We start from the raw sequence: 13,200 nt of genomic DNA on the forward strand, positions 1-13,200 counted from the left end.
AATAGGCTTAAGTGAAACTCCAGTGCTGCACAGGGGGGAAATGTCAACCTTCCTGTATTCAGAATCCTATTGGCTACATTAGGGACTAATCAAAATGGCTGGGCTGGATTCTGTTCCTTCTCCTGCAGCAACAGAATTGGTTGCTAAGTTCCAATCACTTACACCTGTGCCAGCCTGCTGAGGGGGAAGGTTGTCACTGATTAATGAGCTAAGTTGGCCTGTGCTATCCAGACTGCTGCAGAGAAGGAGAGACCTCAGGGTTAAATGTGCAGTAAAAAACAAGTCACTTTCTACTTCCGAAAGGTGGTGAATTTCAGTTTGGGATCAATTGGACTCAATAGACATGAAAGCCTAGGATGGCGTTTTACAGAGAAACTTCAAAGTAGACTCACACTAGGCCTTATTACAGCAGAACTTCCCCTCTGCCTGACTTTCAGGATGGGAGGGACAATGGTGTGTTTTCCCTCTTAAATTCCAGCTGGTGAAAGAGAGAGTGAAATAGAAACCATTCCTAGCCCCAAAAGCATCACTGTGTGTAGCTATAACAGTAACTTTAGCACTCCCTGCCTGCTTTTCTGGGGGAACTGCTAACAACAGATGAGGGAATATCAGAGCACCGCTGAAAAGCAGACGGCACTGGAAGAAGCAAGAGAGACTACTCTAGTTTCCCATCTACTGGTTGCATGTACAGGCAGAGTATCTTCCTCCCCCTTGACACACATGAGAGGAGACAGAAAGGACACCCCACTGCAGCCTTCCATGGGAGCAAGTAAGTACTGCTGGGGAAGGGGAAGAGACAGCCCCAAGCAGGGAGTGTGGGTGGGCCTAAGTGTCATATTGAACAGAGAGCCTGGGGAAGGGGGAGCAGGGACACAAGAGTGGGGTGGGGAGGGACCTAGTTTTATACACATGGTCAGGTGTATGCATGCACACACACTATAATGTGTGTATAGAATGTGACGTTACAAGGTGCTTTCAGAGGAGAACTGAGCTCCTCTGTGTAGCTAGCTCCTTGTGTGCTATGACCAGCTTTTGAGTAAAAATTACTCTATCTGAAACCTTCCCCCCTCTCCCCCCTGTTATTTCAGGCCTAAACAATGTGATAGCATTCCTTTCAGCTGCTAATATAAGCTCAAGTATGGGTCAGCATCACTTAAATCCACAGGGAAAGCACCAGGGCCAGAGCTGGTAGAGAAATTTTGAAATTTCTGTGTGTGTGTGTGTGTGTGTGTGTGTGTGTGTAGGGGGGAGGTGGGGGGAATGGAAAGAGTGCTTCACTCACCACCCCCTCCCCTCCGCCACTGAAAAAGAAAAATTCATTTTGTTTTCAGTCAGCTCTAGGATGGGAGAAATTTCTGAATTTTGACACACAAACTTTGATTGGGGTAGGGATAGGGGAGTGAATTTTTCTATGGAAAAAATGTTCTCATTTTCAACCAGTTCTAATCTGAGTAGAGGGGGATTGTATTACTCAGCAGTCACAGAGCTTATATTGAGTCTTTCCTTATTTCTTCCACCCCAGGGATTTAATTTTTTTAACTAATATAAAGTCTCAGACCAAAAAAACAATGTTAAGATGGAGTTTATGGTGGAGAGCACCTATCTCTAATTTAAGGATAAAAAACACTACAGGGCTGTTGTAATTATCCCCATACCAAACATATTAAACCTCAACATTCAGAGTTAGTTACACTTAAAAGAAATCCAAACATAAGATAAGCAAAGCACAGTTAAAACACTCAAACAACCCTAATTCTGCCCTGTAGTGACATCATACAATAACCATACCACTCTGAGTAAAGGGGAGCTTGCTCATTGTAAAAGCAGCCTGGCATTTGACCTTTGTCCAGTGATGGTTTTGTCATCAAAATGGTTTTGTCATTAAGACTGTGGGAGAACCTCTGGGTTCTCATAATCAGCTAGTTAATGAGCTTGGCCTCTAACGGGCATCCTGTCTTGTCTTTGGCAGGAAGCACATGGGGCAGCAGGAGAAACGTGGGGCTACAGGAGGGCTCTTCAAGGGAGAGCAGATCATTAATAACTTTTTCGGAGCACTGTAATACATAAGGCAACTTGCAAAGTTTCACGTCTTAGGTGAACTTCCAAGGAGGTTGCTTAAAGAATAAGGCTGGTTTAAAACGGATGAGCGTGAGTCGCTCCTGCCATGTGGTCTGACCTCCTGCACAATACAGGTCACCCTACTTGGAAACCTCCTGCATGGCAAATGACCTGAACAAAAATGGTAATAAAGTATTTTGCAAAAGCAAGGAACCTATTAACGTGTTTACTGAAAGGCAGAGAGAGTCATGTTCTAGAACTTCACTTATGACACAACATGATGTATGAATACAACTATTTCCCCTCTCCCCCCAGAACACCAATAATCCCCTTCATTTCCCACCCCAAATAACAACAAAAAGGGGCTTTGACAATAATTCAGTATACATACACTTGAAATAAGCTTTTAAAGCCAGGGAGTCCCTCAATGTCAACTGGCACATCTCAACTGGCCAACTCACATCATGCCTGACACTCTCATTGCAACAACATTCTGTTGTCATAAGCTGTATCTAAAAGGTGTCAACTAGGGTATCATGCAAACTGGTAACATGCTGGTCATTAATATTGTTGCGTGATGTATGTAGGGGAGGCATATAAAGAATTATAAGTGTGTGCTGGAAATATATTCTTACATGGTGTTTTGCATAAATTCAGCCTGTGCTGGACAAAGGAATGTCTTCTTGCCTGTTTTCGTGTGTCTCCAATGTAAACTGAGCTAGGTAATACCTCAGAGGCCAATGAAATGTATATCTACATATGAGGTAAATAAAGCCATCAAGCTAAATGAGCGGGCGTGAGGGCTGCACCAGTTAATGCTCATCACAGGGGATGGAGCCTGCACCCTCCAAAGCCTTCCTGGCTTTTGAAACAGAGACAATAGGTTTGGGAAATATAAAAAAAAAAAAGCGCGCCATTTTGGCATCCATCACCAATGGGACAAAGAGTGAGCTCATGAAAAGTGGACCTCTTGGCCTAAAATCCAAGAGTAGCTGGAACTGACTGTAGGTGAGAAACCTGCTTAGATAAAGATTGTAATTTGCTGAAGCTAAGTTTTAGTCACTAGAAAGCGTGTTCTGTTTTTGTTGTAACCACATCTTTGTGTCTTCTATTCTTGCTTATTATCCCTTAGATATCCATTCTTTGTTAATTAACTTGTTTTATTACAAAACCATCTCAGTGCTGCTGCGTATTAAACTGAAGGGTGGAATCCTCACCTAAACTAACAGGCTGGGGTGTGCTCTGTCTTCTTGGAGGTGGCACACTTATCAGTGAGAGGACACCTCAAGGGAGACATGGGACTGGAAGGGCTGTTGGTGTCACCCTACAAGAAGTAACCAGCCTGGTGTGAACATGCCACTGGGTGTCAGGGCTCAGCCAAAGCTGCATAGCACAGAAGCACCCAAGGTTACAGGGCAGGTGGTGATGCAACCCTTTGCTGGGCTGGGTGAGACCCCAAAGTGTCACAAGGGGTGCTTGAGTGGTATTCCAGAACAATCCATGACTAGGTGCTGTGCTGAATGCTGGGAGGAAGAATGTTCCTTTCTACTTTGCTGTGTTTTGTCTGTAAACTGAAGGTGGGGGTAGGTAGAAGAAAATGTTATAGCAAATCGTGTTGAGCCCATGGCAGAAGCTGAATGAGCAGCTTTCAAACAGATCATTTGTTGCTGTAAACCAGGCAACAGACCAGTGTGAAATGTTAATCCCATTTCAGACAATCAGCACATGGACAAGCTCATTTTGTGTAGGAAGGGGGGGGCGGGGAAGGCGGGATGGTGAAGAGAAAAGTTAAGACTGCAGCAGTTTTGTACCACAAGATAAAAAGAGAGATATTTTGCTTCTGAAACTGTGATGCATGATCATGGTCTGTTTGATTAGAGCTTGCCACAAGTGTGTGACTCTTTCTGTCCCTTTCAAGATGGGATTATACCAGGCACTGGTCAGAGTCTGCTACAGTGAAAGTTGTGTAACTGCTTCTGTACTAACTCCCCTGGTTTTAGTGATTTATAACCTCATTTCTGAGGCTGAAATTGTCTTGGCTTGTTTTCTGCAAGAAGGTGAATTTTTCTTTTGGGTGGGGCATCTAAGTCATTTTTGTTCAGTCACTTTTGAGGGACTGAAAAAGAGAAAAAATATTTTTTTCCCCATTATTTGGAGGAGAAAAAATATAATGCTCTTTTAATGAATGAATTATTCGTGTGCCAAAATGGCTGGCGGCAGAAAGTTGAAATTGGCATTGTTGAAATTGGCAACTCAGACTGATGGTGAATTTTGATTTGGTAATTGGTAAGTCTTTTAGAAAATCATACTCTGCAAGCTTAGTATATTTTGCTCATGCTTTGTTGCTAAACTCATATAAGGTGTTGGTAAATTTGATCATGTTATACACGTATGTGTGGCTAAAATGGCAACACACTGTGACCAAAAGCACTCATGTATTCACACCCTACACACTACTGTCATAATCTTTGTATAAAATATGCTTTGTGAGGTATCATTTGAAAACTAATAACTCACTGATCAATAATATCATGGTGAAATGTATGTAGCAATATTATATGTAAAGTTATGAAATCCCCCTGTATGATTTTTCTTTTAGCACATGTTCAAAACCATGCAGCACTGCCCAGGCAGAAGTATCCTGAACCAAGAAATGTGTATTTTCCTCACTTTACATATAAATAGTAAACAGGGTCCTCAAGACAGCAGGGAGAGGAGGTGGCAGGAGACAAAGCAAATTTGTATCTCCGCAAATACAGTGAAAGGGAAGAACATGGAGCCCCCTTCACCACCAGACTCCATGTCACCTCTCTTACTGTTTGAATAAATTTTGAGGAGTAACCCTCAGAAGAATCCACTTCAGAGATTAACTGAACTATAAAGGAAAGGGGCAGAAAAATCCAAGGAATCTCTCTCTTTCACCTAAAGGACTGGTTCCTTTGTCTTCTTGACTTTGGAGGGGAGATCCTGACCTGAAAATTGGGTCAGCCATGTTGCTGGGAACATGTGGTAAGGATTTTACCTTGAACCAAGTCTGGCTTGTTAAGTAGCTGGTAGGAAGTGTTTAATCTTTATTTTTCTTGTAACCATTTAATACCTGATAACTTGAATTCACTAAAATCCTATCTTCTTTTGTTAATAAACTTGTTTTATTTTTTAATCTAAACCAACCCGGTGCTGTGTTTAATCTGAACTGTTTGTGCAACTCCAGTTAAAGTAGCTAACTTTACAGGGGCAATAGACCTTTAACATCTGAACAGTCCAGAAGAGGGCTGGACAGTGCAGAACAAATGTCTTTTTGGGAAAATTTGGGACTGGGAGTGTGTTGGGGTCACCCTGCAAGTAGTAACCGAGGCTGGTAGGAGCCAGCGTGTGACTCATGTGTTGCTTACAGGCTGCTGGGATCAGAGCTACTATACTAGGGCTGCAGCTATACACAGACACTCAGGGTGTGACCTGCATGCTGATAGGCTGTTTGTGAGAAGCCCAGGTTGGGAGCTACAACAGTAAAATGTTGTGAAGACCCAAGGTTTGTAGGGCAGCCAGTGACACAACCCTGTACTGGTGTGGATTGCACTTGGAATGTGACACACACAATTATTTCATCTCCTGAATTACTCCAAAGCGGTCTAGACCTATTTCCAAACACTTCAGGGAGATGCAAAGCTTGGTAAAAAGAGTATCAACTTTCTCCATCAACATGCCTTGCTCTGGAGCATGCACATAGCGCTGGGAGCCAAGAGTGTCCTGAGTTCCCTTCCTAACTTTCTGCTGATTGCTTCGATAATTCAGTGTATTTCATAACTCTTATTCCGTGGAGCCTCATGGAGAGAGGCAAACTCATTCCCATTATATAGATGAGGTAACTGAGGCCTTGGGTGGCTGAGGCAAGTGTTTTCAAAAGCTTGCATGGCAGGAGAAACTTGTTGCATATTCCAGCTCAGCCTCAATACATGACTCCAGAGGCAGAGTTAGGGCTCCTTTGGCGCTGTGCGGACAGAAACTTCCCTTCTATGGGTGTGTGAATAAAACGTTACGCTTTGTGTCAGAACTGTATGTTGAAACGTAGCTCTTTGCTCTCCTTCTCTTTTTAATGTTTGTTCAGAGAGGGTTGACTGGTATGTTTGGTTTGGAATTACATCTAGTCATCTTTGCCTCAAATCAGCAAAAGAGTTTTGGGATAAGTGGCCACCTGCAGCAGGCTGTACTCAATACAACTGCTCTAATACAGCTCCCAGAAGACCAACAGCGATTAGTAATAGCAGTTGCTTGGTTAAGGGGATGAACAGATCTGAGAGGTGGGTTCAAGGCCACCTCTATTTACAGCAGAAGAGAGAAGAGAAAAAGGGGAAAGATTTAAATGTTACAACATACTCAAAGAAGGAGAGGAGTACCGGTTTTTTTTAGTTTCTATCGTACATGGATGGAAAAGGAATTAACTTCACTAATACCATGTTGATTAACTATGGCCTTAAAGCTTTCTATGGTGAATAGTGTAGTTAAAGCAGAACAGAGCTGCTAATTTGGAATGTCTTAATGGTTTACAGATGCCCGTAGTAAAGCTTGAGGATAATCTTTTAGTCTAAACTGTGACTGTATTGTGCAAAAAAAAAAAAAAAAAAAAAAGAGAGAGAGAAAAAAGGCTGTGCTATGAATGTCAGTTGGTAAGAGTCCTGGGCCTCACAAAACACACACGATACTTGTGCTTTCATTTTAAAGGAGAGCAGTTCTGAAGCGGTTTGAATAACGGGTCCCTCCTGCCCTGCAGCTGGGTGAAAACCTGCAGGAGTTCTGTTCCTTTTCTGTCCATGGCTGGCTTGTTCTCTATGGGTCAGCCAGTCTGGACTCCACTTTCAAACCAGCCACGGAGAATGTTTCACAAGGAGTCCTATCTCTTTGTCCAGTAGTCCCTACAGACATGAGTGTACACCTTCACCTCCTGAATGTAGGATGCTCTATGCCAGTGTTTCTCAATTAAATTTGGCCACGGAACCCTTTTAAACTCCATAAATAATTGCAGAACCCCCCAAACTCTTAACAGTATTTTTACATATGGGGCCAAAAAAAAAGTGGAAATAAGCAAATTATATAACAAATTTCAAACAACTGGGACAGTATTCCTCAGTTCCATTTTCCTTACCCTCGATACTCTCTGCCGAAAAATCTGGGACCTCATCCCTTTTTCGGCGGCGCCAATTGAGAAACACTGCTCTATGCAGTTGCACCAAAAGCACAGGACATTATGAAATGAATTCAGTTCAGAGCAGTAAGTAGAAGAACTGACAATATTTCCAAAGAATGAACCCCTCCTCTCAATAAGGGTATAACCCAAAAGCAGGTTTCAGTGGTGGTTAAAGATTTTCAGCAACTCACAGCACTTCACATGAGCAGACCTCAATTGAAGCAACTCAGTGCATGTTTTGCTTCCTGTTGGAGAATCTAGTGCCAGAAGCACCAGCCTCATTTCACTGTCAATAGAGAACAGGCAAAAGAAGAAAAACTACATACGAATATGCAAGAGTTGCCTTGGCCTATCTGCCATTAGTTGAACAATCTATAATTGTCTATAACAGCTTTACAGGAACACAAGTGTCAAAGCAATTAATAGAAAATGTAAGGCTGGCTGCAAATGTGAGAGCCACAATAAAACTAAAGCATGGAAAAACCAGCATCAAAATTCTTCTCTTTCTACCATCTCTCTTTAGGCTGGCAGACAGCCTGATCTGCAAGTCATTCCCACAAAAACCCATTTGAAAATGGAGTTGAACTTTTTTTTTTTTTTTTGAATCCTTCAGGGCTGAGCCCACTGTGTCCTCTTCATTTAGGGACTCTGATATAGTTGTATTCCAAGAGTTTGAATGTAGGAGAGACATGGAAGCGAAAAAATCTCATTCAGGCAGCTTTTGTTTCCTTATTATACTTGTCTGTACAGAGCTTCTTCAGCATGGCTGCTCCTTGGACTTATTATTGATGATGAATAAGAACAGACTGCTCAGAGATTAACACAGATGGTTGTAGCCACAAGACTTTACAAGCTGTAACCAAAAGAGACTAATTCTGTACTTTCAAAGGGAGAGCAAGGAACCTTACACAACAGAATTTTGTACAGTTCAATTACATTTAAAGTGGAATATTACAATTGTTGAGCGAAGAGCTGAATGGGTTGTGTTCTGAAAGGGCATGTTTTATAGCTAGCTTACAGCTACCAGCATTTTAAAGTGCCCCAGCTGCAGCTGATCACAGGCTAACTCCATTTGCTGTTTTTTCTTTCTTGTCTGACCAAAAAAAAACCTTCAAGATCCAACAATCCCATAGAGGGAGTTTGTGTAGTTCAGTGGATAGGACACTGGACCAGGAGTCACAGTATTGCCAACATCAAACTTCCAAAAATCGTAAGTCATGTCCCAAAAAACCAGGAGATAAAAAAAACTCTAAATTCATCTTTTTTTTTGTTTTGTTTTGTTTTAAATTTTCCTTCTTGTTTCTAAGCCTTTAAGGTGTACTTGAGTCACACTTTTAAGCTTTTCCTCTGCAACAGCAGGGCTATAAACTTGCTTTTTAAAAAATAAATAAAAGCTGTGATTTGCTCATGTAATAGCTTGTCTACAGGAGATTGGGCGTTAAGTGATGTCAGATATCTCCAGCCTCAGGATAAAATCACAGGAGTGCGCAAAATTGGAGACGATCTTGTTTCTATTGCACTGATGTGCTTGGTGATTGTGTGCAAATTGCTTAACCTCTCTGTGACTCCGTTTACCGATCATAAAATGAGCATAGTCTGTGCAATGGAGATATTTAGAGAATCCTAGAAATATTGGGCTGGAAGGGACCTCGAGGTCATGTAGTCTATCCCCCTCTGCTGTGGAAGAATGAAGTACACCTACACCATCCCTGACAGGAGTTTGTCCAACCTGTGCTTTAAAAACCTCCAGTGATGGGGATTCTACAATCTCCCCAGGTAACCTGATCTAGTGCTTAACTATCTTTTATAGTTTGAAAGATTTTCCTAATATATAACCTAAATTTCCCTTGGTGCAAACTAGGCCTGTATACTAGCTTGGCTGACATGGAAATCAATTGATCACTGTCCTCTTTATAACAACCCTTTACGTATTTGAATACTTATCATGTCCCCCTCAGTCTTTCCTTCTCTGGACTAAATGTGCCCAGTTCTTTCAACCTTCAGTCAGAGGTCATGTTTTCTAAACTTCATATTGTGATGTTCACAGCAAACACACAGAGAAGTTTCATTAAAAACATTGAATGGGCTTGTTGGAAGGTGGCAGTATAATGCTACTTTTATTCTTATCTTCCAGAATGATAACACACAGTAACCAAAACCAGAGATGCACAAAGCAGGCTGCTCCCTAAGGCAGCATGTCAGGATCAGGTCTGTGGAGCCTGGAGCAGCTGATGTTCCCACGTCACCACCAGGAGGCCATGCAGAGGCATATCCAAGGAGCACGGTGGAGATTAGGCACCACGAGAAGTACTGCCCAAAGAGTCCAGAGCAACAGTACCCTGTGGGCTTCTGATTGGCCCATGCTCACTATTTAACTCTGGAGGGTGCCCCAGAAAGTTGTCTGGGCAACCATCCTGATTTCTGGCTTGCTGTGATTCCAGACCTCACCTTGCTTGCTGATCTCCACTCTCTGACCTCCAGCCTGATTCTGAGCCTGACTCTTGCACATTGATCCTGGCTCTAGCAATTCCTCTGATCCCTGTTCCTGAGTACTGTCTTGTGAACATGCTTGACTCGCTGATACCAATCCAGCTGTGAGTGCTAGGCCAAACTGCCTATATTCTGGTCCCTTACAGAGAGGTACATCTCCCCCCTCCTTGTTCTAGGCTGCTGCTTTCCAGCCTGACTGATAGCAGGCTTTCCTGTAGCATCCCCTTGCCTGCAAGCAGAACTGGTCCCCTCACTGGTCCGGGCTTAAAGGGATACCTTGCAATTCCAGCGCAGTCCAAAATACTTATAATTTTTGTTCTCTTCTGGGTGCTTTCCAGTTTGTTCACATCTTCCTTAAAGTGTGATGGCCAAAACAGTACTCCAGCGGAGACCACACTAGTGCCAAGTAGGGTGGAACAATTGCCTCCCATGTCTTATGTACAATACACCTGTTAATACAGCCTAAAATGTTTGCTTTTTTTCACCACGGCATCACAGTGCTGACTCATTCAATTTGTGATCTGCCAAAACCCCCAGATCCCTTTCTGCAGTAGCCAGTTATTCCCCATTTTGTGTTTTGTGCCTTTCATTTTTCTTTCCTGAGCATAGTACTTGGCACTTGTCATTAAATTTCATCTTACTGAGTTCAGACTAATTCTCTAATTTATCAAGATTATTTTGAATTCTAATTATCTCCTCCAAAGTGCTTGCAACCCCTCCCAGCTTGGTGTCATCTGCATATTTATAAGCATACTCTCCACTCCATTGTCCAAGTTACCTTCTTTGCAAAGTGCTTTCAAAGCACTTTGCAATCTCTCTTAAAGAGATGTTCATACTAATGCAAATATCTTTTGCTACCATTTCAGCTAGGCAGGGCAGAGTAGTGAATGCTGTTTTAAGAGAGGGAACTATGTTGCGCCTCCATATCATCTCCTTAACAGTAATTTCACTAGTGCAGGAAAGAAGCCTTTGAAAAGTTTTTCAAGTGCTTGCACCTCTGCATACGGAAAAGAAAGAGGAGACCTTTCTTCTAGAGAGCCACAGATGTGAAAGCCTGTCTTCTTTCAAAGATTTTTTTCACCTATAATGTCTTCCTGGAATAACTTCAAGACAAATTCCTTTGTGAATTGGAGTTCAAGCTATCCTGATCTCATGGGAAAATCTGATAAACTTAATTTATAAAAAAAAGTAACTTTTCTAGAGTTTTGGGTTTTTTTTAACTGTCTGAGAGTACAATAGAAAATGGTACCCTTGCTATAGAATTTAGTGCGAGGGGCTTTTTTAAAGTGGGGAGGAGAGGAACTTAAGCATTCTCTATTAAATTCTATAGGTAGAATGATATGTGTGAACTCTGGTAAACTTCCACAGAACAACGCTGGTTTCATCCCCTACTAAATTCGATAGGGCTCTTCCACAAGAGTGACTCTGGTGGAGTTTACATTAAGCTTTAATAACTTTCTGACTATTGCTAATATTCATGCTACCCCTTGGCTGGTAGTAATGGTGGGAGCCCTAGTGTAGACAAGGTGTCAGCAGCTGGTGCTCTCAAAACCTGGATCAGTGCAGGTTTGCATGACACTGTGGTTAAAATGCTGGCAGTCCCCAGTGATTTGTCTACAGTAGGATTTCCACTTGATACCACCTGTGAGCTACACCAATGATAGCAAAGGAGGAAAGTTTTCAGAAGAAAACTCCTAGTGTAGGCAAGTCCTGTGGGCTTCTCCCGACAAGACTGGAGGCAGATGTAATAACAAGAAGAACTGAAAGGCTCCCACCTGAGGACACAGTAAGACGTATAATTTTCAGTTCAAGCTTGGAGTGTATTTTAAGTCTTAATGAGACCTACAAAACAGAAGGAATTTCACTGAAAGACTGTAAACCATGGATCTGATTCTCTTCTCTCACCGATTTTATGCTATCATAACTCTGTTGAAGTCAATGGAGTAACTTTTAATGTACCAAAGGCAAGTTTCAGGTGCACCCATGATTAGATGTTGGGGCAACATTTCTGCTCCTCCTTTAGTCTGCTTTCAAAATAAATCAATCTGCAACTGCTAGTTGCAAACATCCCCAATGGCTGGAAATGGGATGCTAGATGGGGAGGGTTCTGAGTTACAACCGAGAATTTTTTCCCAGGTGTCTGGCTTGTGCGCCTTGCTAATTATGCTCAAGGTCAAATTGATCGCTATATTTGGGTCTGGAAGGAATTTTTTCCTCTGGTCAGATTGGCAGAGGGGATTTCCATCTTCCTTTGCAGCATGGGGCACAGGTCACTTGCTGATTTGAATTAGAGTAAATAGTGGATTCTCTGTAACTTGAAGTCTTTAAATCATGATGTGAGGACTTCAGTAACTCAGCCAAAGGTTATGGGTTGATTACAGGAGCGAATGTTTGAGGTTCTGTGGCCTGTGATGTGTAGGAGGTCAGACTAGATGATCACAATGATCCCTTCTGGCCTTATGAGTCTGAGTCTAATCCCAGTGATGGGATCTGTTCACATTCATGCTTCAGAAAACACAGTATGTTACTGATCTTTAATAGATTTACAGATTTAGGCGGTATGACAGCTACATAGTGGTCATTTTAAAACCTCCATTCATATCTTTAACATCTTGTTGTGAAGCTGGGCATAAAACTTATTTTAAAAAACAGTTTTAATAAATCCACATGGCCACTGTAAGAAAAAATTAATGGTTAAACGATAGAGGAAAAACTTTTATCTTATTTCAAAAGATCAGTTCTGCAAAGCATCTGAATATCAAGTGATAGAATGAAAAGCAGAAGTGGTGGTTGAACTTTTTCCAGTCAGTACAATCAAAGGAAAAAAGATGAAAAGTCTATACATTTCAGGAGGATGCTTGTAAAAGCAAAAATGTACTAGTAGATATGATGAATTGCATTCTGTAAGGGGAGAAACAATTCAGGGAAATTCATTGTAAAAAGGGTGAAATTAGCCAGCATAACTACTGATGGCACCAACAACTTCCACCATTACTTATCCCAGGTAAGGCCAGAGGATGAATGATTAAGATCAGTCTCAGAAAGTCTAAGGCATTTCTAAGGGACCTATTGCCCTGTCATATGTCAGTGCAACATATGTTAAAGACAATGGCTCATATCTCGATCTTTCTGAAGTGCTTCTTGTCAGCTTTCTTTCCACTTAAATTTACAACTGATTTATGTTAGTGTTTCCTGACGAGTGGGTAGATTAAAACACCAGCTTTTCTAAACCTCCATGTATTATACGATGTCCCAATAACAATAAGAACATAGCATTTATCAAGGATTAGATGATCCATAAAAAGCTATAGAACAAGTCCCAAAACCAATTCCTGGTTATGCATTTTGCTTAAATAAATCAGGAGGCGTTGTGATGAAACATCATGGGACTGCTCCCCCGTCTGACACGGGTTTATACACCTGTGGAATCCTATTGACATGGATGGCATTACTTCTCACTTACATCAGCG

The 13,200-nt window shown here is 41.9% G+C and overlaps 2 long non-coding RNA genes across 2 annotated transcripts in view; both read left to right on the forward strand.

Moving 5' to 3' along the window:
- Positions 1-246: 246 nt before the first annotated feature.
- Positions 247-2,099, forward strand: LOC137152157 (uncharacterized). Its single transcript, XR_010919454.1, has 2 exons — positions 247-769; positions 1,970-2,099. It is a non-coding gene; the product is annotated as an uncharacterized lncRNA (long non-coding RNA).
- Positions 2,100-2,927: 828 nt separating this feature from the next.
- Positions 2,928-13,200, forward strand: part of LOC137152161 (uncharacterized) — a 32,199-nt gene continuing 21,926 nt past the window's right edge. The window contains exon 1 of the long non-coding RNA XR_010919458.1: positions 2,928-3,066. This is a non-coding gene — a long non-coding RNA (uncharacterized lncRNA). The remainder of the gene's footprint in view (positions 3,067-13,200) is intronic.

The sequence above is a fragment of the Emydura macquarii genome, unplaced genomic scaffold (genome assembly GCF_026122565.2).
Source record: "Emydura macquarii macquarii isolate MOO-44397 ecotype Brisbane River unplaced genomic scaffold, CSIRO-AGI_Emac_v2 contig_212, whole genome shotgun sequence".
In the NCBI taxonomy this organism is placed as follows: Eukaryota; Metazoa; Chordata; order Testudines; family Chelidae; genus Emydura; species Emydura macquarii.